The sequence below is a fragment of the Lycium barbarum genome, chromosome 10 (assembly GCF_019175385.1).
Source record: "Lycium barbarum isolate Lr01 chromosome 10, ASM1917538v2, whole genome shotgun sequence".
Lineage (NCBI taxonomy): Eukaryota > Viridiplantae > Streptophyta > Magnoliopsida > Solanales > Solanaceae > Lycium > Lycium barbarum.
The window spans coordinates 9775110-9798332 of NC_083346.1; the positions used below are offsets into that span (position 1 = coordinate 9775110).

The window sequence follows — 23223 nt, forward strand, 5'->3', positions numbered from 1 at the left end:
TATGACAAATTTTAAACCCCACAAAATGTAGTCATTTATGTAAAATTCCCCTTGCTAAACGGGGCAAGTTAAGCAAATTGCGCATTTGAAGTAATTGCACGGTTTGACCTTCAAATGGATTGGTCTTTAATTTTTACCCTTCAAATGGGCTGATTTTGATTTTTTTTTCCCTTCAAAAAAATCGAACTTATGCCTATAGGGGGTCATTTGCACTTTTGTGCCTATTTGGTACTGGTCTTTAATTTTAGCCCCTCAAATGGAACTTATGCCTTCCGGGGCATAAGTTGTTTAAGGAATCCGGCCAAAAATTAAAGACCATCTCATTTGAAGTACAAACCGTGCAATTTTTTTGGGCCTATCGGGACATAAGTTACGCATTAGAATATCCACAAAAATTAAAGACCGGTCAATTTGAAGGGAAACAATTAAAGACCAGCACAAAATAAGGCCAAAGTGCAACTGACCCTGGGCATTTCAATTGGATATGGGTAAATTTGCACGATTGTCCTTATTCAGGGTGGTCTTTAATTTTTGTCCCTCAAATTGTTGGTCTTTAATTTTTGTCCTTCGCCTAAAACCCTCTGGGTTCCGGATTCGAGCCCCCACTCAGTCAAAAATTTAAAAAAAAAAGACAGAGTTTGGATTCGTAAGACAGAGTTTGCCTTAAGGTAGCAACTCTCTCTGAAGGCAAAGTATACATTCACGCATAAGGCAAACTCTGCTTTGTGAATCCAACCCCTACCTTATAAACTTTTTTTTTAAATTTTTTGACATAGCGGGGGTTCGAACCCTAAACCTCAGGGTATTTCGATCATTTTTTTAAGCGAAGGACAACAATTAAAGACCAATGCCTTTGAACGACAATCTGCGCAAAAATAATAATGATTTTTGGGCTTTTGTAAAGCCCATGTCAATTACATTGTCGTTAGAAACAAATTGGAAAAATGATTGGGACAATAACGAGAATGCCATGCGGCCAAAAATAATTATCTGAATATATTTATTTTTAATATATTACTCTTAATACTTATTTAGAAAAAATATTTGCAAACTATCCAGTGGATGTATATTGTAAGCATATACGACAGTGTGATTCAACTATTTTTCCGATTGTATATCTCCGAGGTATATGATTATGCAAATTCATACAATTTTAGAATATAGTTAGCATTTGCAAGAATGTACTGTTGGTAGAGAAAATGGTGATACTGATAATTCAATTGAAGAAGATAACAAGACAAGTATTAGAGAGACTGACACGAAATGATTTGGGATATTTTGACTTGTTCAAAATGTTGTCTGAACTCTAAAATGATAAAAGACTTTGTGGACTCATTGGACTTGGGCTTACATCAACATTTCATGAAATGGGCCTCGTACACACACTCAGCCCACACACATTTAGGCCTTGTACATAGAATTATCTAGAACACTATAAATATATTATTCCATTGTAATTACCTGTTATCATCCCATAGGTTGCTAGGTAGAAACAAACAAAAATAGGACAGCTGGATGGAAACAAATAAGAATAGGACAGCTGTAGTAGTTTGTTATTTTTGATTCCTTTTGTTTTGTATTTATACATGGTTGTACAGTGCATTGAATATACAGAAAAAAGAGATAATTTCTCACATCATCTTTTCATTTTTACATGGTATCAGAGTAGGCCTAAATCTGCCTACAAACCCTTAATATTTTTTTTTCTGTTCTTCATCGTTTTTGCTAAATGGGAACCACCAGTGAAACCATTGATGCAATCGTAACAGAAACAACAGCAGCTCCTGTTGTTCCTGCTACCCTCAACATTGATTCTTCTCACCCTTGTTACCTTCATGTCTCTGATTATCCTGGCATGAACCTTGTTTCCACAACCTTTGATGGCAAGGGATATGGAGGATGGAGAAGAGGAGTTGTCATAGCTCTCTCTGCTAAAAACAGAATAGGTTTTATTGATGGTACTCTCCCTGCTTCTGCTACTGACCCTCTTTTGCAAAAGAATTGGAGTCGTTGTAATGACATGGTGTTGTCATGGTTGTTGAATTCTCTCTCCAAAGAGATAGCTGAAAGTGTGCTCTATTCCAAAAATGCCAAGGAGCTTTGGAGTGACCTGGAAGACAGATATGGACAAGCAAATGGAGCAAAGCTTTTTCAGTTACAAAAGGAACTCAATGCAGTAGTACAAGGTAATAGCAGTGTATCAGCCTATTTCACTAAGATGAAGAATCTATGGGATGAACTAGATGCTTTAAACAAATATACTGTTTGTTCGTGTGAATGTAAGTGTGGTTCCAAGACCAAAACCCTTAAGGCCATTCAAGATGGTATGCTGCTGCAATTTCTGATGGGTCTTAATGAGGTTTTCATAGGTGTGAGGAGTAACATTCTTCTAACTGCACCACTTCCTAGCATTGGACAGGCCTATTGTTTGGTGATCCAAGATGAGAGGCAAAGAGAAATACACTCTACTCCTCATTATCCATGAGATTCAGCTTCCTTTCTTGTTGCTGATCAGTCAGGTGGACACAGAAGGCTCAATGATAACAGGGGACATAAGGCACCTTATGATGCAAAGAAAAACACACCTGTTTCCACCTACTGTAAGAAGATAGGACGTACCATTGACAAATGCTACAAGATTCATAGGTTTCCACCTGATTTTAAGTTTACTAAGTCTAAGAAATTCCAGCACACATCACATGTGAACAATGCTTTAGGAATAGCTGAGGGGTATGAGCAGGCTGGAAGCAGTTCTGGGAATCCTAAGTCACTAACTCAAGAGAACATTGGAGAGTTATTACAGCTGCTTCAGCAAATGAAACTAGGAAAGCAAACCGCTGAAGGTTCTGAGACCCCTGCAAATGCAAATTGTGCTGGTATAACAAAAAAATTCAATTCTTATGCCTGTTTTGTTCAAATTAATAGTCAATCCTGGATCATGGATTGTGGTGCTTCTGAGCACATCACCTTTAATAAGCAATTCTTATCTAACTTCAGACCTTTGCTTAGATCTGTGTTACTTTACCTAATTCACATAAAGTAAGAGTCAGACATTATGGATCTATTTCTATCCTGCCTAATCTAATTCTACACAATGTCCTCTATGTCCCATCTTTTAAATTTAACCTTCTTTCAGTTCATAAGCTGTGTAAACAACTTCAATAAAATGTCTTATTCACCCCTACTTCTTGCTTTCTACAGGGCCCTTCAATGAAGAAGCCATTGGAAATTGGTAAAGAAGCAGGGGGACTCTACTTTGTCAAGACAAGTCCTGCAGGAGCTAAATTCAAGCCTAGTATAGCATCTAGTAGTCATTTAGTTTCCAGCAGAAAGCATTGTTTAGCTTCTTCTGCTTCTATCTTTAATTCTAATGTCAGTTATTTCAATTCCAATGTAAAGACTTATCTATGGCATTATAGACTTGGTCATATGCCTTTATCTAATATGAGAAGAATTTCTTCAGTTCCTAATGTATCTTGTCTTGATTTATCTGTTCAGTGTGTTGTTTGTCCTATGTCTAGGCAATCTAAGCTTCCTTTTTCTTCCAGTTCTATATCCACCAAATCTGCTTTGACTTTATTCATGTGGACACTTGGGGTCCTTACAAACACATGACTCATGATGGTTATAAATTTTTTCTCACCATTGTAGATGATTTCACTAGGGGAACATGGACCTATTTGTTATCACATAAATTTAATGCCTTCAGTGTTCTCAAGGATTTTCTTGCTATGATAGAAAGACAATTCAATAAGAAAGTTAAATGCATTAGGTTGGACAATGCTTTTGAATTGGGGACTGGAAAAATAGAGTCTGAATACTTATCCTCTCAAGGAATTCTTCACCAAACTACTTGTGTTGGGACTCCACAACAAAATGGTGTTGTGGAGAGAAAGCATAGACACTTGTTGGAAACATCTAGGGCCTTGTTATTTCAGTCACATTTGCCTATTAGATACCGGGGAGATTGCCTATTAACGACCACTTTTTTGATAAACAGATTCCCAAGTAAAGTGTTAAACTACCAAACACCTTTTGAGGTATTGTTTAAAACCAAGCCTAATTATCAGTACTTCAGATGTTTTGGTTTTTTTTTTTTGCCTCCACTGCATCATCTCACAAAACAAAATTTGAACCTAAGGCAGTTTCATGTGTGTTCTTAGGATATCCCCATGGGAAAAAGGGATACAAATTAATTAATATCTCCACTAAACAAGTTTTTGTCTCTAGGGATGTGGTTTTTCATGAACATGTGTTCCCTTTTGCATCTCTTAAGACTAGTTAGAATCCAACTTCCTTCATTCCTCAAGCTTCCTTGTACAACACTGATTGGGCTCCTCCTATTACTTCCTCTGATATTCCCTTTCCTCCAGTCGACAATTATCACCTAATCTTCCTGATTCTGGTTCTAATGATTCATCTACTTCTACTCTACTTCTTTAATCACCAAGTCCTGCTTCTAGCCCTGTTTCTTGCACTCCCTCCAGTCCAACTGCTCCTGGTCTTGTTCCTTGCCCTGCCTCCAGTTCAACATGTAGTTCCACAAATTCGACTCCTACTTTCTCTGTATCTCCACCTATGATAGAAACCATCATCAGGAAATCCTCTAGACCTCGTACCACTCCTACCTACTTGACAGATTACATTTGCAATGCTCTACAACTTACCAATGTCACATCCTCTTGTTTTATTTCACCTGTCACTCCTTCCCATTTTCTTTTTTCTGGTCTGTCTTCACCTAATCAAGCTATTCTTAATTCTCTATCACATCTACATGAACCTATCAGTTATACTCAGGCAGCTATGCACCCTGGTTGGCAAGATGCAATGTCAAAAGAAATCTCAGCACTTGAACTCAATAAAACTTGGACAGTGGTAGACTTTCCTAAAGGTCAAAAGGCTTTGCCTTGTAAGTGGGTTTACAAAGTAAAGCAACACTCAGATGGTACTATTGAAAGGTTGAAAGCTAGGTTGGTCATTAGAGGTGATGTGCAAAGAGAGGGTATAGACTTTAATGAAACTTTTTCACCTGTGGTTAAGATGACTACCATCAGGTGTATTCTTTCTATTGCAGTTAAGAAAGGTTGGGGGCTGTTCCAATTAGATGTTGATAATGCATTTTTGCATGGTGAATTAGAGGAGGAAGTGTACATGAAATTTCCTCCTGGTTTGGTCAATAATTCTCCTAATAAGGTTTGCAGGTTACAGAAATCTCTCTACGGTTTGCGACAAGCATCCAGACAGTGATACGCTCGATTGACTGCTACCTTAAATTTTAAAGGATTCACTCACTCACTGAATGATTATTCTCTGTTCTTTAAGAGAACAAATTCTACTATTGCAATAGTTGCTATCTATGTCGATGACATTCTACTAACAGGTAATGACATTAATGAGCTAAATCCACTCAAAGGTTTTCTACATCAAGAATTTCGCATTAAGGATTTGGGAACCTTACATTATTTTCTTGGTATGGAAGTGTTGAGAAAGTCGACTGGACTTATACTTAGTCAGAGGAAATTCACACTGGATCTCTTGATTGAATTTGATGCTCTTAAACTTCGACCAGTTTCATGCCCTCTTGATCCAACTGTAAAATTGCTTGCCAACACGGGTGCTCCCATTCAAGATCCGACCTTGTACAGGCATTTATTGGGGAAATTGAATTACTTGACCCATACACGGCCGGATCTTGCTTTCACTGTTCAACACCTCTCTCAATTTATGCAAGACCCCAGACTTTCACATATGAACGCTGCATTCCGTGTACTCAGATACCTTCTGAAAGATCCTGGTTTGGGCTTATTTATGACTTCTTCACCTTCTTTCAAACTACTTGCGCTTTGTGATTCCGATTGGGGATCTTGTCCCAATTCACGAAAATCTATGAGTGGTTTCTACATTACCCTTGGATCATCTCCCATCTCTTGGAAATCCAAAAAGCAAACATCCATCTCCTTAAGCTCAGCTGAAGCCGAGTACAGGTCAATGCGTCGTGTTGTAGCTGAATTGACCTGGATGGTTCGATTATTCTCCGATCTCTCAGTTCCCATCGATTTGCCTGTCTCACTTCACTCCGACAGTCAAGCCGCAATACATATCGCCAAAAAACCCGTGTTCCACGAGCGTACCAAACACGTGGATCTTGATTGCCATTTCATGAGACAACAATTCCTTGCCGGTCTTATTTCTTTATCTTTCACCCCATCTTCTTCTCAACTACCCGACATTTTCACTAAACCCTTGACCGTCCCTCTTCATCACCATTTAATTCACAAGTTGGGTGTGTTTTCAACCCCCTCCAACTTGAGGGGGGATGTTGGTAGAGAAAATAGTGATACTGATAATTCAATTGAAGAAGATGACAGGACAAGTATTAGAGAGACTGACACGAAATGATTTGGGATATTTTGACTTGTTCAAAATGTTGTCTGAACTCTAAAATGATAAAAGACTTTGTGGACTCATTGGACTTGGGCTTACATCAATATTTCATGAAATGGGCCTCGTACACACACTCAGCCCACGCACATTTTGGCCTTGTACATAGAATTATCTAGAACACTTTAAATAATATGAGTGTGGGCCTCGTACACACACTCATATTATTCCATTGTAATTACCTGTTATCATCCCATAGGTTGCTAGGTAGAAACAAACAAAAATAGGACAGCTGGATGGAAACAAATAAGAATAGGACAGCTGTAATAGTTTGTTATTTTTTATTCCTTTTGTTTTGTATTTATACATGGTTGTACAGTGCATTGAATATACAGAAAAAGGAGATGATTTCTCTCATCATCTTTCCATTTTTACATGTACTAACTAGTTAATGGGAGAATTCTGTAAATGATGATACTGGCAAATAGTTTTCTACCCATCTAGGTAGTGGTAGTCCTGTAAAAGTCCCCAAACGATATCAGGTAGCTAGTTTTAGAATATAGCCAGCATTTGCAAGATACTAGTCGATATATAACCACATCTTACAAATGCAGCAAAGTAATTGAGAAATATATAGTCACACGAACTTCAGAAAATATTTCTAGAGTTCAAACGGTTACAGGTAAAACCCCAAAACAATGTACAAAACGAAAATTATACAAGTGAAAATCTATGACAATGTCCTTAAGTTCAAGCAAATTTCAGAAAATTTTCTTAAACTTCAAAAAGGTATCTACTTGCTTTGTTATTTAGTTCCGACCAATTTTCAGTTATTATACAAACACGCACCTGAAAGTAAATACTTGTGAAAATCATCTAAGAAAGTCCGAAGTCATTAAAGCTTTTCAGTTTTCGTGCGCTCCCTACCAAGGGTTTTTCCATACCAAGGCTCGAACCCGAAACCTCTGGTTAAGGGAGGAGCAGCCCCATCCGTTGCACCACATCTTTTGATGGTTTAGTTTTTGTGCTTACTATACTACTACTGATAGAAAGGGGAGCCTTAGCGTAACTGGTAAAGTTGCTGCCATGTGACCAGGAGGTCACGGTTTCGAGCTGTGGAAAAAGCCTCTTGCAGAAATGCAAGGTAAGGTTGTGTACAATAGACCCTTGTGGTCCGACCCTTCCCCGGACCCCGCGCATAGCGGGAGCTTACTGCACCGGGCTGCCCTTTTTTTTTATACTACTACTGACTGAAAAATTATTTTGTTATAATTAAATTAAATTGTATTTAGTTTTCAGAAAATCCTTTTGGCTTAATTATCAAACACCAAAAGAACTTGGTTTTTGTTTTCGAAAACATTTTTCTAACAGCCATAAGCTACACAATATATGGCATGTTAAGTTAAATTATTGCAACTCAAAATCCACTACCGGTGAAAGTTGGATCGTAAATTCCAAGAAAATGATTTCCTATACCGACAAAATTTATTGTGCTTCATTTTACGTCACGTATTATTGTCTCTCATCAATTGTTAAAAAGATAAAAAGCAACTGAAAATTGTACATAATTAAACACATTTTCCTTGTAACAGAAGACAGGACATAACTGAGTTTTATCCTCCTTTTTTCTCCCACTTTTTTCCCCCAGGGGTTTTCTTTCCTCTCCCTAGTAAATCATTTTCCCTTGTCTTTATTTTTTTCCTAAAAGATTTGCTTTTTCTTTCCTAGTTTTCTTTCTGTTATTTTCTTTACTTTCGGCAATAAAGTTGAAATAACACGTAAGGTAGACGTTGCATATATACATCTACTAGAAAACTTGTCCGCGCTTCGCGTGGTCATGAAAATAAATCATTACAACAAAATACTTAAATCTTCTTTAACAAAGTCCAAATTAGATAAAAGAACAAACCCATGTGTATAAGTAAAAAGATATTGATTTCAAATAATAAATTAAATCACAATTACAAATCTTTTTCCCTTAGCCCTATGACTTCTCTATTTTTATCATCAAAAAATAAATAAACAACAAAAGGTCTGGTGCGTCTTTCAGTTAATACCACTATTGTGTACAAAACTTAAACGGGAAGATAAAACAACTAAAAAGTACTTGTTATTAGCATCCATTCTTGGATATGTAAGGCGTTGAATACTAAAAGTTAATATCTTCCGTATTTTTAAAAACTAAACAATAAATAGTCAATTTAGCAACATCACTTACCTCTAATAATTGAAGATCTTTACAATAAAAATGACCTGAATATTAAACAACATAATAACACTATTATTAGAAGAGTTCTTGGCTCACGCCTTCATCTCGAAAACCTCCATATTCATTAGCCTGGAGGAAAATTTGATATCTGAAAAATGAAGATGACGCAATAGTTTAAAAGGAACATACTATTTTATGACAAAATTAAGTTCTTAAATTTTATTCTCAATCAATTAACTCTTTCTAGAAGAGAGTATAATTTTATCGACAATGTTTATCAAATAAGATCAAACCTTTTGGTATTTAATGCTTTGAGAAATAATGTTAGTGAAAGCAATAATCAACTATTGTCAACACATCCCTGTTCATGGACAATTATTTTTCCTGTGGTCACTCACGAAAAAATAAGAAAAAAATATTTTCTTGCATAAAATAATGATGAACAAAGAAGAAATCAAAACCAACAAATCAAAAGGAGCACATATATGATGCATTTGAAGTAAAATTAAGTCGTCTAAATACCTAAATTATATGAAGAAAAAAACCTTTAAATGTGGTAAATTCAGCAAGCCATGTATTTTATTTTTGATAGAATATGTGATTCGAATCACATATAGTCAAAGGAGTACCAAAACACATCAATTGCAGTATTTAAATCACCAAGCAACCCATACTCTATAATCGTACCATTCCATGGATAGGAGTTTTCTTTTAGAAGTCTAAATAAAAAAGGAAAGAAAAAGAAAAGACACCATTTCTCATTTGTTTCTTTTTCCTCTTTTCTGTAAGTTGTGCTCATCATCTTTGTATATAACAATTTGTATACTTTTTTTTTTGCGCGGATTGGCCTTCTTTTGGGTGGTCTTTTATTTTTGCCCCTCAAATTGGTGGTCTTTAATATTTGCTCTTCGCTTAACAATCAGAGGTCCTGATTTTTTTTTTTTAATTGTTTTTATTACATAGGGGGTAGGGGAAGAGGAAATGGGGAGGGGATTACAATATGGGGATTCGAACCCTCACCAATAAGGTGAAAGTTCAGGTAGTCAACCAACTGAGCTACTAGATCCCTACAGGTCCTGGGTTCGAACCCAGACTCAGTTAAAATAAAAAAATGGCAAGGCATAAGTTGAGATTTGCAGGGCAGAAGTTGGGATTCGCAAGGCATGAGTTTACCTTAAAGCAAACTTTTACCCAAAATTAGGCCTTAATGATTTGCCCAAAGTTAGGCCTTAAAACAGAGGTTTGCAAAATTCCAGCAATTTTTTTTTTTTTTTGCCTTAAGACATAATTTGTCCTGCGAATCCCAACTTATGCCTTGTGATTTTTTTTTTATTTTTTTTTAATTTAGTGGAGATTCGAATTCGGAATCAAGAGACTTTTAGCGAAGGAAAGAACTTAAAGACCACTGATTTGAGGGCCAAAAATTAAAGACCACCCCACAACGAAGGCGTATCCTGCAAATTGCCCATTTGTATATGCAACCAAAGGGGGGAACGACCCATAGCCTCAAATGATAAGAGAAGCGTCCATCTTGGGCAAAAGTTTGCAAGCAACCCTACTGCAAATAAAGTGACAAAGCTATGTAAATTGTTAACATTAGTACATAGTATCCAGTATTAATTAGTACATAGTATTAATTATTGTTAATGTTAATTGGAGGGAAGGGGAAGAGGTATAAGTTTTTCTTTTGCCAGAATATCACGTCTTGGCATCTTGCTACATTATCAATTATACGTATTACTAATAAATACGAATTATAGGGAAGTACATGCTAATTTATAGGAAAGGGGAAGAGATAATAGAGTCTTTAATCTAATCTTTTCAAAGGACGGTTAGGATAGGATTTTATTATAATGATAATTAATGAGGTGTTTTTTTGGGCTTTTTAAAATATCTCATAAATGAAAATAAAACGGATTAAAAGCAAGAAAAATTCAAAAAAAAAAAAAGGAGAAAATAGATAAATGGCTTTCTAGGCCATAGAGACGTGCCACCTCACCTTGTCTATCCTTAACTTTATATTCGTACATACATATAGATTTGACAGCTATATAATCCCAAACGGGCAATTCGCAGAATTGCCCTTCTTTTGGGGTGGTCTTTAATTGTTGCCCCTCAAATTGTTGGTCTTTGATTTTTGTCCTTCACGTAGAAACCCTGAGGTTCTAGGTTCGAACCCCCACTCCGACATAAAAATAAAAAATAATTTCGCAAAGAAATTGCCCGTTTTGTCCCTCAAATGAGCTGGCCTTTAATTATTGTCCTTTAAATGGACTAGTCCTTAATTTTGTCCTGTAGCAATTGAACTTATGCTCATGCCTAGCGGAACACAAGTTCTTTTGAGGGAAAAAGTCATGCGATGTATAACTTGTGGGATATTATGATGCGAAAATATAAACTTATGCCTTGCGAAAAAAGTTATTTTATGAGGAACAAAAATGAAAGACCAACACAAAATAGAGACATAAGTGCCAATGACTTGCTAAAAGGGTCACGTTAAGCAGATTATTTGGATTGGATATGGCTCAATTTTTGGGCTTTTCTGCAAAGCCCATGTCAATTACATTGCTCGTTAGTCGTTAGAAACAAAATCGTAAAAAATGACAGGGACATTAACGGGAATGCCATGCGGCCAAAAATAATTATCTGCATATATTTATTTTTAAAAATATTACAATTAATACCTATTTAGGAAAAAAAAGTATTTGCAAAATATCCAGTGATTATATGCTGTACATCTTCCGCTAATAGAATGCGACAGTGTAATTCAACTATTTTTTCGATTGTATATCTTCGGGGTATATAATCATGCAAACTCTTACAGTTTTAGAATATAGTCAGCATTTGCAAGACTGTACTAACTAACTTTTTAATGGGTGAATTACGTAAATTACAATACGGTAAATAGGTGTTTTACCCGCCTAAGTAGTCCTCTAAAAGTCCCAAATGGTACCAGGTAGCCAACTTTAGCATATAGTCAGCATTTGCAAGATAGTTGACACATAAGTAAATAACCACATTTTAAAAAGGAAAAAGGACACATAGTGGCCATTCTAAAAAATTTGTTTGGCCCATGTTTGGGCTTAATACCGCGAATTGGCTGTTCGGTCCAAAATATTGTCAAGCGCTAGCCCAACAATCCACTGCTACAAAAAAATTTGACTTTTTCGGTGACTAAAGTCGCCACAAACATTCGAAAAGTCGCCACTAAAGGTTCACTATAAAAAAGATCAGACTTTTTGTGGAGACTTTAGTTGCCACAAAAAATTAAAAAGTCGCCACTAAGGATCGACGAAAAAAATTCATATTGAACCTTCAAAAAAAAAATCCAAAACATGTATAGCATGTGTATAATTAGTAAGTATACGTTGATTGAGCATTCAAAAAATATCTCAAAACATGTGTAATTAGTAATTATACATTTATTAAACAAAAATTATACAACAATGATACAGTTTTTACATATACTGTAGAGATATATATTCTATACAACAATGATTTAATTTCTATACATATGATAGATTTTCTATACAACAATAATGCAATTTTATACGTATGCTGAAATATGTTTAAAGAAGGCTACGAAATGAAATTTGTGCCCTTTTCCCTTTAAAAATGCAGCAAAGTAATTGAGAAAGTTTTTATGAAGTTCAAAAATTATACAAGTAAACATCTATGATGATGTCTTGAAGTTCAAACAAACTTCAGAACCAAGAACTTCAATAAAGGGGTGTCTACTGCTTTGTTAATTACTACTTAGTTCTTACTAATTTTCAGTTATTTTGCAAAACACTGGCCCGAAAGTAAATACTTGTGAAAATCATCTAAGAAAATCCGAATTCATTCAAGCTTTTTAGTTTTCGTTTTTACTAATATTGATAGAAAAATCAACTTTTGTTACAATTTAGTTTTCAAAAAATCCTTTTGGCTTAATTTTCAAACACCTAAAGAACTTGTTTTTGTTTTCGAAAACATTTTTTCTAAGAGCCGTAAGCTACACAATATATGGCATGTTAAGTTAAAATTATTGCAACTCAAAATCCACTACTTGTGAAAGTTGGATCCTGAATTCCAAGAAAATTATTTCCAAGAAAATTTTCAAACACCTAAAGAACTTGGTTTTTGTTTTCGAAAACATTTTTTCTAAGAGCCGTAAGCTACACAATATATGGCATGTTAAGTTAAAATTATTGCAACTCAAAATCCACTACTTGTGAAAGTTGGATCCTGAATTCCAAGAAAATTATTTCCTATACCGACAAAATTTACTGTACTTCATTTTACATCAAGTATTATTGTCTCTCACATCAATTGTTAAAAAGATAAAAAGCAACTGAAAAGGATACATAATTAAACACATTTCCTTGTAACAGAAGACAAGACATTACTGAGTTTAATCCTCCTTTTTATCCCACTTTCCCCCTAGGGGATTTCTTTTTTCCCTTCCCTGGTAAGCCATTTTCCCTTCTCTTTATCTTTTTGCTAAAAGATTTTCTTTTTCTTTGCTAGTTTTGTTTCTGTCATTTTCTTTACTTTCGGCAATAAAGTTGAAATGAACACGTAAGGTAGACGTCGCATATTATTTGATAGCAATATATCTTCCTTTCTAAAAAAAATCTATTTGATAACTATCTCTTTTTTTTTTTTTTTTTTTAGTTTAAATAATCGGAAAAGGGCCAAAATTACCCTTTAACTATTAAAAATGGAACAATTTTACCCTCCGTTTGGAAATGGTAATAAAATGGGTCACTTTTGCCCTTCAAAACTAACGGAACTCCATGTCATTTTTTCCGCCACTTTTAACTTATATAATTGCTTACATGGACCCCACCATGGAATAAAACATACCCCATCCCTTGATTATAACCATTGTCGTCTTCTCCATTTTTAAAGAACCCTCGGGTCCTTCAATTTCATCCCCACAGCTCCCGTCCTTCTGTTTGTCAAAGAGTAACAAGAGATTATTTAATCAAAATTTTATCTCCAAATTCTTTCTTGCTTCCATTAACTAGTCTTAGGTTCATTGCACCTGATGCCTTGCAGAACTTGCAAAACATATCATCAAATTTGAAGCATTTTTTCTTTTTCGAGAATAAAATCCAATTTTTCCAAATTCTGATTCCATTTAGAGGATTAAAAAAAAAAACTAACATACAACAATGAACAAATAAAATTGACAAAGCATGAATTATCCATGTATACATGCATTGTCCATTTTCAGTTTCACAATAGAAAATGATCCCCGAATTAGTTTTCCTCTCAAATCCGGCATCTTTCATGCAGATGTACATTTTAATATAAAATCAATTTCCTTGAATCTCTCTTATCAATGAGTTTGGGAAAATTTGGTGCAACAGAGATCCTTATTCTATTTTTCTTCTTCACCATTATAATTGGGTTCTACTTCTTTACTCTCTTTCTAGTTTCTTTGAGTTACTTTGGCTGATTCTTTTCGTATGCTCACTTGGGTCTGGACAATTTACTGGGTTTATTCAGTCGACATTAGACTTCAACCCAATTTTTTTTTATTTTTTTGTTGAATTTGGACTTTGAGGAAGTGGTTAATGGAGATGATTATCAAGAAGAGCTTGAAATCGGCGGAGCTACGGCAGAGTCGTGGTGCAGGGAGGTTTCCAGCGAGGCTAAAATTCAACCATCGAGTGATACAGTGAAGAGTTCTTTAAAGATGTTGGGAAAAAGAATAAGTTCTTTGAAGACGGAGAAGAAGAAAATGAGTGGCTTATGTTTTATTCCATGGTGGCGGTCCATGTAAGCAATTATATAAGTTAAAAGTGGCGAAAAAAATGACATGGAGTTCCGTTAGTTTTGAAGGGCAAAAGTGACCCATTTTATTAACGGTAGGGGTATTTTTTATACCATTTCCAAATGGAGGGTAAAATTGTTCCATTTTCAATAGTTGAAGGGTAATTTTGGCTCTTTTCCGTTAAATAATATATGTGGCTAGTGTAAATAATATTTACACCATCAGGTTTTGTCTTTTAATATTTTTATAAACCTGAAACTCTTCTTTTTGAAATCTAATATTTTTATTTTTTAGATTTCAAATCCCATGTTTTAAGGAGACTTATATGTAGGGTGGAGCCAGAGACCAAGGTACAAGTTCGATTGAACCCAACAAATTTGTTCCAAACTCTGTTCATCTAAGAAAACCATTTAGTATGTACAAAATATTAATTTAGAACTCAATAACTTAAAAATGTTAGAATCATCAACCCATAAACTTCAAATCATGGCTCTGCTACTGTTATAGATATTCTTTAAATAACTTGACAGTGTAAAAAATTATTTACATTGATAATATATAAACTTGAAACTCTTCTTTTTGTGCGTGTCTATTTGATAGCTATATACCCCTCCGTCTCATAATAAGTGTTACCTTAGCCAAAAACATGCATATTAAGAAACCAATAATGCAATGTGAAGTTTACTAAATTACCTCTATATAATAAAAATAAATTATTTTTTTCTTTTTATTAGAGCATGCACAAGTAGTAATATTTTTGACATTGGGAATTCAACAATACCAAGTTACTATATGGCTTGTCCAGTTATCATTTAGATGTTACTTTAACTTGTCATTTTTTGTCTAAGGGTAGTATTAAAAAAAACTAGTCAATTTATGTCTTGATTTCTTAAAATGATACTTATTATGAAACAATTTTTTTTGACTAAGATGACTTATTATGGGATGGAGGGAGTATCTTCTTTTCCTCTTAAGTGTATTTCTATTGCTGTCTTTTTTATTTCTTTTTTCTTTTGGGTCTAATAATTGATAGGTATCTACTTTCTGTTTTTGGATACTCTTGTAAAAAGTGATTGTCGCCAACAACCACTAGAAAAGTTTCTATTATTGGACGGTCTCTCCCATCAATATGAATTTTTGATCAAAATAAGCTATTATTTCAGTCAATTCATTAAAATAATACATTTTTTTTAAAAATTTACAGAATTAGAATAAAAGTATTCCGCAGCAATGTATTAGACATTATTTTATTCAAAAAATCTTACAGAGAAAAATGTTAATGATTAACGGTGTTAAAGGGTAATTCGTTACTTTGAGTAACGTTTTATGCCGAATATGTAACTGACAGTAACGTTTCTACAGAATTCAGACACGGGCAATCCTTCTACGAAATCTGACATTAATTGATCTTAAAGTCGTAACTCAGAGTTACAACTTCAGGCTAAAACGTAATTGACAATAACGTTTCTATAGAATTCAGGCACGGGCAATCAAATCTTGCAAAGAATCCTGCAAAGTGGGAATCCTTCTTATTGATTTACCTATAAAATGTTGCCAACGATTTTGCTATATATGTTGTTCCCCTTTTTGTTAAAAATTTCTAACATTTTGCACATGTTTTTTCACCTTTTTTAATGTTCTTTCACCCTTTGATATATATCAAGGAATTTTGGAAGTATTTAGGGATAATTGGAACTAGGAGATGTTTTTCCTCGGTACTATTATAGATGACATGGATAAAGCAAGCGTTGTTTAGTTGGGAAACATGGCTTTAGGATATGTACTAATTTCTGGATGGGATTCTAACAAGCATCTTTGTTGCTAAAAAAATACCCCTTCTGTGAACCAATTTTTTCTGATTAGCAATCTTGAAGCTCATAGTTACTAATAAACGTTTCTCTGAACTTGTAAGCATGCATTACGAAAGAATCAAGAAAGATGTCCAGTAAACACCAGTGACATAGGAAAATAAAACACTACACTTAAAGTTGTATGTTTGGCTAAGGCTTTTATAAGGACCGATCAACTTAGAATTTCTTTTTTTTAGTACTTATTCGTGTTTCGTTTTAACACTGCAACATGTTAACGTTTTCCTGGGTTCATGGAATTTGAGACTAGGAAATCAACTTGCTATACATCTTAATACAATAAATGCAATTCTGTATACATGCATAGATAAGGTTCTACTCTAAATTCTTTTCTACCAATTAAGGGGTACAGTAAGTTGTGAATACTTGTGGCTTTATTGATTAGTTCGGCATTGATGGATGTCATTATCAGCGTGCTGTTATTTGGGGTTAATTTGTTTTTCTTTATGTGCAAAATGCTGAATTTTTTTAACAATAAGGGGGAAGAACATATTCACCAAAAAACTTCGATAACGTTTTATAAGTAAATCAATCAGAAGGATTCCCAATTTGCAAGATTCTGGGTAGGATTCGATTGCCCGTGCCCGAATTCTGTAAAAACGTTATTGTCATCAGTTACGTATTAGACATAAAACGTTACTCACCGTAACAAACTACCCTTTAACACCATTCACCATTAACTTTCTTGCTCGTTGGATTTTTTTGAATAAAAGAATGCCTAATCTGTTATTGCGAGATACGTTTATTCTAGTTTTGTAAATTTAAAAAAAAAACGTATTATTTTGGTGAATTGGCTGAAATAATGACTTACTTCGGTCAAAAATTCTGTCAACATAGTAATAATTATGAAATAAAAGAAAACGAAACCGCATATGTTATACTATTTTTATAAATCATAACACTTCACTTTTTTTATTTAGTAAATTCAAAATACATTGATTAATTGGTTGATCTTTTTTGTTTAGTAAATTCAAAATACATTGATTAATTGCTTGATTTTATGTACCTTTGCGGAACGTATAGACTCGAATGTTCTTCTTGTTGGGATATATACTATTAACCATGTGTTTGGATATAGTATTTATTATAGAATAGTTATTTATTCATTATTTAATAAAGAGTTAAGTAGATCATGTAGTAGCATGTATGTCCTTTACTTATATAGTAGATGATTTAGTGTATAGAGTTTAGCTTATACACGGAAGATTAAATCACTACTAAAAAAACAGCGTTTAGTGACGGACGTATTCCGTCACTAATCAGCATATATCTGTTGCTAAACATGTGTTGCGACGGATTAGCGACGGAATGTCGTCTGCTGCGATTTTGCGCGTTGCTAACCTATTAGCGACGGAAAAATGAAATCCGTAGCAAACTTAGCGACAGAGTAGCGACGCATGAAATTCGTTCCACATTATAGCAACGGATTATTTTGTTGCTATTGTTATGAATTCCGTGACTAATTTCATATTTCATTTCGTCGTTTTAGTAAATTAGCGACGAAAACCATTGTCGCTAATCCATCGCAAAATATTTGAATTATTTGTGCCTGCATTTAGCGACAATACAATGTTTGTCGCAGTCTGTAGCCTACTGTTTTCCCTCTAGCAACGACCAAAATCCGTCGCAAATCTGTCACAAATATTTTTCTTCCGATTTTTTTTAATTTTAAATACACCTGTTGAAACATACTAAATACAAAGTAATAAATACCCTTAAAAATAACTGACATTCACATAAAATAATATTTATAAAAAAGATTCAAAATAGATAGCGAAATCCTAATCGTTAAGTCCAAAACACCGACAACACCAAGCTATCAACTACCAAAAGAACCCACACATCCATCAAGTATTGTTAGTGCATAATTTTGTTCTTTCCAACAAAAAGCAGATAACTTTGTGCTTGAGATCCAAGACCATATATTCTTCTCTTCCTTGTTCCCCCAGCAGCTTCGTAATATGCTTCACATTGATCAATATCAGACTGAGATCAACATCATTGCCCTTGGCATCTTGCAAAAATTAAAAGAGCTTTAGCCATCCGATATCTTATCACGGTTACAACTTAAGCCGTATAATCCTGAGAAAGAACTGCTCTCAATCAATAATGTTTCATTACTTATCAACATCAAAACAGACTTGAAACCAAAACTTTAGACTATAAAGAAACTAAAACAAGCCCCACAAAATGCATATATCACAAGTTAATTGGATGCTAGCACTAAGCTAATACCATATACCACGAGTTAATTGGCTGCTAGCACTAAGCTAATACCATATACCACAAGTTTACACCTTCTGCTCATGCTTTCCTTTCTGTTTTACTGATAAGTTTAATCAATTGCATTAATAGCACTTAGATGGTTGAAAAATGTATACAATACACTATGCTTGTGTTGTTCAACCACATCCATTTTAACAAAATATCCCAACTATCTACACGTCATAGCTAGAACCCTTTACACCAAAACTATAAGTAACATGGAGAAAAGTATCCAAATGCTCAAGTATAAGTATAAGAAAGGTATGATCTGCTCATAGGATTATAGGATTAATGCTCCCAAGCAAACTTGAATAACTTAGCTTGCTAGCGTTTTTTGCGTCCTTTAGTATGCAATCAGGGGGTTGCTCCTGCATAAAAATTTAAATTGTATTCAATGGGAGAAATTACTAGCTTAAAACACTAATACAGGCAGAACTTAAAAAAAAAAAAAAAAGGCAAAAGGAACCAAAGCACATGCATGTATATGAAGAATTAGTTGGCCATATAGCAATCCATAAAGAAACACAATGCAAATCACATGAGAGATGTGAACAAAGATATAATAAATGCAAGGGAAGTGTAACTGCAATTATAGTGCCAATGGGCATGAAGTAAGTAGAATTATTCTACATTCACATCACATGTATTATTTTATTCTAAAACAAAGTAAAAGTGACACTAATATAGCAGTGAAGCGGTAAACTTTCTTTCCAATCTCAAAGAAAAATCAGCATATATCTTGTTAAGGATGTAAATTTCAGATGAAAGTATCAGTTACTAGTTTATTTGAGTTGGTTAAGTTCTTCCATATTTTGAGTTCTAAGAAATTTCTATGCTATCTTTACATCTTTTCTCCCTAGCTACTCCAAAAATAACTTGAAACAATAACTTTTTACCTTTTAAAGAATCGGACCATGACTTGAAACAATAACTTTTTACCTTTTAAAGAAATTGCACGAGGGGGGTTGACAAGGCCAGCACCAAAACACAAAAGGAGCAGAAGTGTACAAGCTATAAAGATCAAACCCTTGAGCCATAATGGGGTCTCCAAAATTGTCATAAGTGCTGGCTGTGGTTGATATTGCTGAAGCTATCATTGATGGTGTCCATGATGGATTGTATTTCTTTATTAGTGCAGCTACCCCAGCAATATGAGGTGTTGCCATGCTTGTACCAGACATTAGAGCAAAATTATGTCGTACACACACACACACACATATACAATTAGGTACTATTTCAGTAATTGAAAACCATGAAACGACATTGGTAATTCATAGATTGTATTCAGCCATCTTTATCGGCATTCAAGTTCAAAGGAAACGAACACGATCAACACCTATAGACATGTATTCTAAGGCATACTGCATACCTTTATTAATACCTTTAACAGAGATTCTAAACTCCGGAGAATCCATATTTCTGTCATGCCATATTCAATAAGTCAGTAATTAAGTCCTAAAACATATTACTCAAGCATCGCGCCACAACACAAACCAATATTATGTGTTCTCTATAAAGATCAAAGGAGAAGTTAAAAATCTGACCTTTTCAGACTTAAAGAAAGCGGTGATATCTTATCACTTTTCAGTTATGAAATCCACCTTAGCATCGCGAACTTAAGAAAAATACCGACAAACAGAAAAATAACTCGAGCCACAATGAATCTGCATTTAAAACTCGTCATTATTCAATTGTTCGATGGAGGAACCATGGAGACAAAAATAACTAGTAAAAGGAAAAGGCCGCAAAATTTACAAGTCTCTAACCAAATTAAGCTTGGACTTGCTGACATATTTCCTTAATGTTTCAGCTCCATCTGACATGTGATTCATCTTTTTGAAATTTGGCAAAGGCGGAGAGATGGACTGGAATTCCAAAGTTTAACTCAACCACGAAACATTTCACCTTAAAAAAAAAGAGTAAAATCACAAACTTTTTAGTTATTCAGAAAGTTATAAAAAGGAAGAAGAAGAAACATGCAGAATCTTCTCATGCTTTAAAAGAAAGAAAAAGTGGAAAGGAATTAACTTATAATTTACAAAAGAAAGCAACAAGTGACCCACACTGGGCTCCAATTAACACAAAACTAATCCAATAAGATAACAAACATAAGCAAGTCAGATATTTCCAAATTCAATTCACCAAAATACAAACCTGAACGAAGTTTCCGAGGAACAGAAGCATGATCAACTCCATTACACTCATCAAAAAACTGCAAAATTTAAATGGGTTATGAATAAACAAACCAAACACCATATCCAATATTTTCCAATTATAGATATACACTAATTGAGCTAAAATTTCCAACCTTTTTGGGAAACTTAAACCGCTTTCGAACAGAAACATTGGGATTCTTCTCATCAATGTTGTTCATACTAGATTATACTTCACCAGCAACACTCAAGTTCGCTTCCTTTTCTTCGCAGTTATGACATTTTCATTTCCTCCTTTGCAATCTAAGCGTTCAAAGCAAAACCCAGTAATATTATTATAGAATTTGGAGAAAACAGAACTTACAAGAAAATGAAAAAACAAAATTTGCCCCCTATTCTTCAATTTCTTTGCAATTATGACATTTTCTCCATTACAATCAAAACCCAGTAATATCATCAGAGAATTTAGAGAAAACAGAACTTACAAGAAACTCAAAACAAAAGGAAGGATATATAACTATAACAGATAACTAAAAATGTAGAAAAGGAGGAATACAAGATGACACGCGTTACTCAACCTTGCAAACACCAAAATTAATCCACACATATATCGATGAATAAGAATAAGAATATTTTGCAGAAACAGACAAGAAAAACATTAATGAGGTTTTGTTATTTAGTAACCGTTAAATTTAATACGAAGAAGACGAAACAACGAGTTAAAACAAAAAAAAAATCATATTCATCAAATTCACTTTCACCCTTATAGCATTACCAATTCCACCAAAACAAAAAATCTCCCATCTTTTTTCTTGTCCATTTCTGGGAAAAAAAAAGTATCTCCACCAACATTAAATTGAAAAAAAAAAAACTTTCCAGGCCCAAAATTTTTACAACCACAAGTGGGTACTATTTCTGATAGACCATCGACTGAAAAGAAATGTAAATGACACAAGAAAGGGTCCAATATTTTTCTATTCTACAAAAAAAACTAGCAAGTGAAATAGAGCAACTACTTACTTCTATAGTCAAAAGACAACCAAATCATGGTACATATTCGACATAGGAACATATTCCCATCCATCTAGCAAGTGAAATAGAGCAACTACTAACTTCTATAGTCATGATTTTCAGAGAACACATAATTTAATCTAAATTCTATAACACATCTGGACACGAAATACATACAAAAAATAAGACATGAAAAGCAAACATGAATAAGTATCTAATCTCGATGTTAAAAAAAATCAGTTAATTGAAACCCTTAAGTCATCAACCACAATCGCAACCTCCAACTTCGGGAAGCGATAAAATGAAAATCAAATTCGAGAATCACATAAAAGTCCACAATACATAAATTCCCACGGATACAATTAACAAAAGAAAAACCTAAAATTTTAGCAAATCAACCTCAAATACTCTACCTGATGAATTAAATAGAAGTCGATTTTGAGAAACAGCAACAACAGGTGGTTAAATCAACAAAGGAGTGAACCCCAAACCTTAAATCAAAAGAGAGAGAAAGGGAAAAGGTCGTGGACGGCGACGACGGTGGCAAATTGGCAATGTAGACGGCGCTCTCTCTCTCTCTCTCTATCTATCTGTGTTGTGTTGGGTGTGTTTGGAGTGAGAGGAAATAAATGAGTGCCCTAGCATATATTTTTTTTTTAATATTTAACGACGGATTAGCGACGGATTTTTTATTCCGTCGCTAAATAATACATTGAATTTTTTTAATAATTAATATTGCAACGAATTTTTCCGTTGCTATGAATATATATTTTTTGGAGAAAAATTGAAAGGTCTGGCGATGGATTTTCCGTTGCTGAATCCGTCACTACATAACAATAAAATTTGCCGCGCCTCTTCTGTTGCTAAATCTGTAGTGAAATTTAAGGCGCCAAAATTTTGCGCTAATAATTAGTGACGAAATTCAGTTTTCGTTGCTAGTCCGTCGCTATATAATGAGATAAAATTTTAGTTGCTTTTCTTGCGACAAAATGAGCATTCCGTAGCTAATCCGTCGTTAATCAGCGACAGAATATGGTCTGTCGCTAATATTCCGTCACTAAACGCTGGTTTTTTAGTAGTGAATCATCGATTCTTATAAGTATAAAATTTATGTTCACAATCTAAGATGGAAATTGGACAAAGCCATCGGTATGATTGTAGCACAAGATTAATATAATGTATCTTCATTATGGGAACGGTATAGTTCCATCTTCTTGTGCTAGTACATTTTGTATATATTGAACAGACCAAGTAGAGATAAGTGTTTTTGTACTGAATATATAAAACAAATTCTCTAGTTAATTAAATGTACTTATACTCTTAATCTTGGTATAATTATTATGATTAATGGATTTTGTATCCGTCACATGATGTAAGTTAAGCAGAAATATAAAGGATTCAATTAGTCAATGAATTAGATTGTCAGTAATTTAATTTAATTGATTGGTATCTGTAATCTTAACATGGGGAGTTAAATAAGATTTAATGAAAGATTTCAAAATTGTACTGAGAAGTGCAGTTACGATTTTTTAGTGGAATAATTCATAATTTATTATGGTAGGATTAATTCAG

At 34.1% G+C, this 23223-nt stretch overlaps 1 long non-coding RNA gene across 6 annotated transcripts; it reads right to left on the bottom strand.

The window, feature by feature from the left end:
- Window positions 1-17953: 17953 nt before the first annotated feature.
- LOC132615612 (uncharacterized) lies at window positions 17954-22272 on the bottom strand. Of its 6 annotated transcripts, none has more exons than XR_009572765.1 (6): window positions 22065-22272; window positions 20796-20943; window positions 20642-20699; window positions 20254-20392; window positions 20032-20151; window positions 17954-19906 (listed from the first exon to the last, which is right to left on the bottom strand). It is a non-coding gene; the product is annotated as an uncharacterized LOC132615612 (long non-coding RNA). The 6 variants fall into 6 exon arrangements; XR_009572766.1 differs by having other exon boundaries at window positions 17954-18855; window positions 19857-20151; XR_009572763.1 differs by having other exon boundaries at window positions 17954-18855; window positions 19427-20151.
- Window positions 22273-23223: the final 951 nt, after the last annotated feature.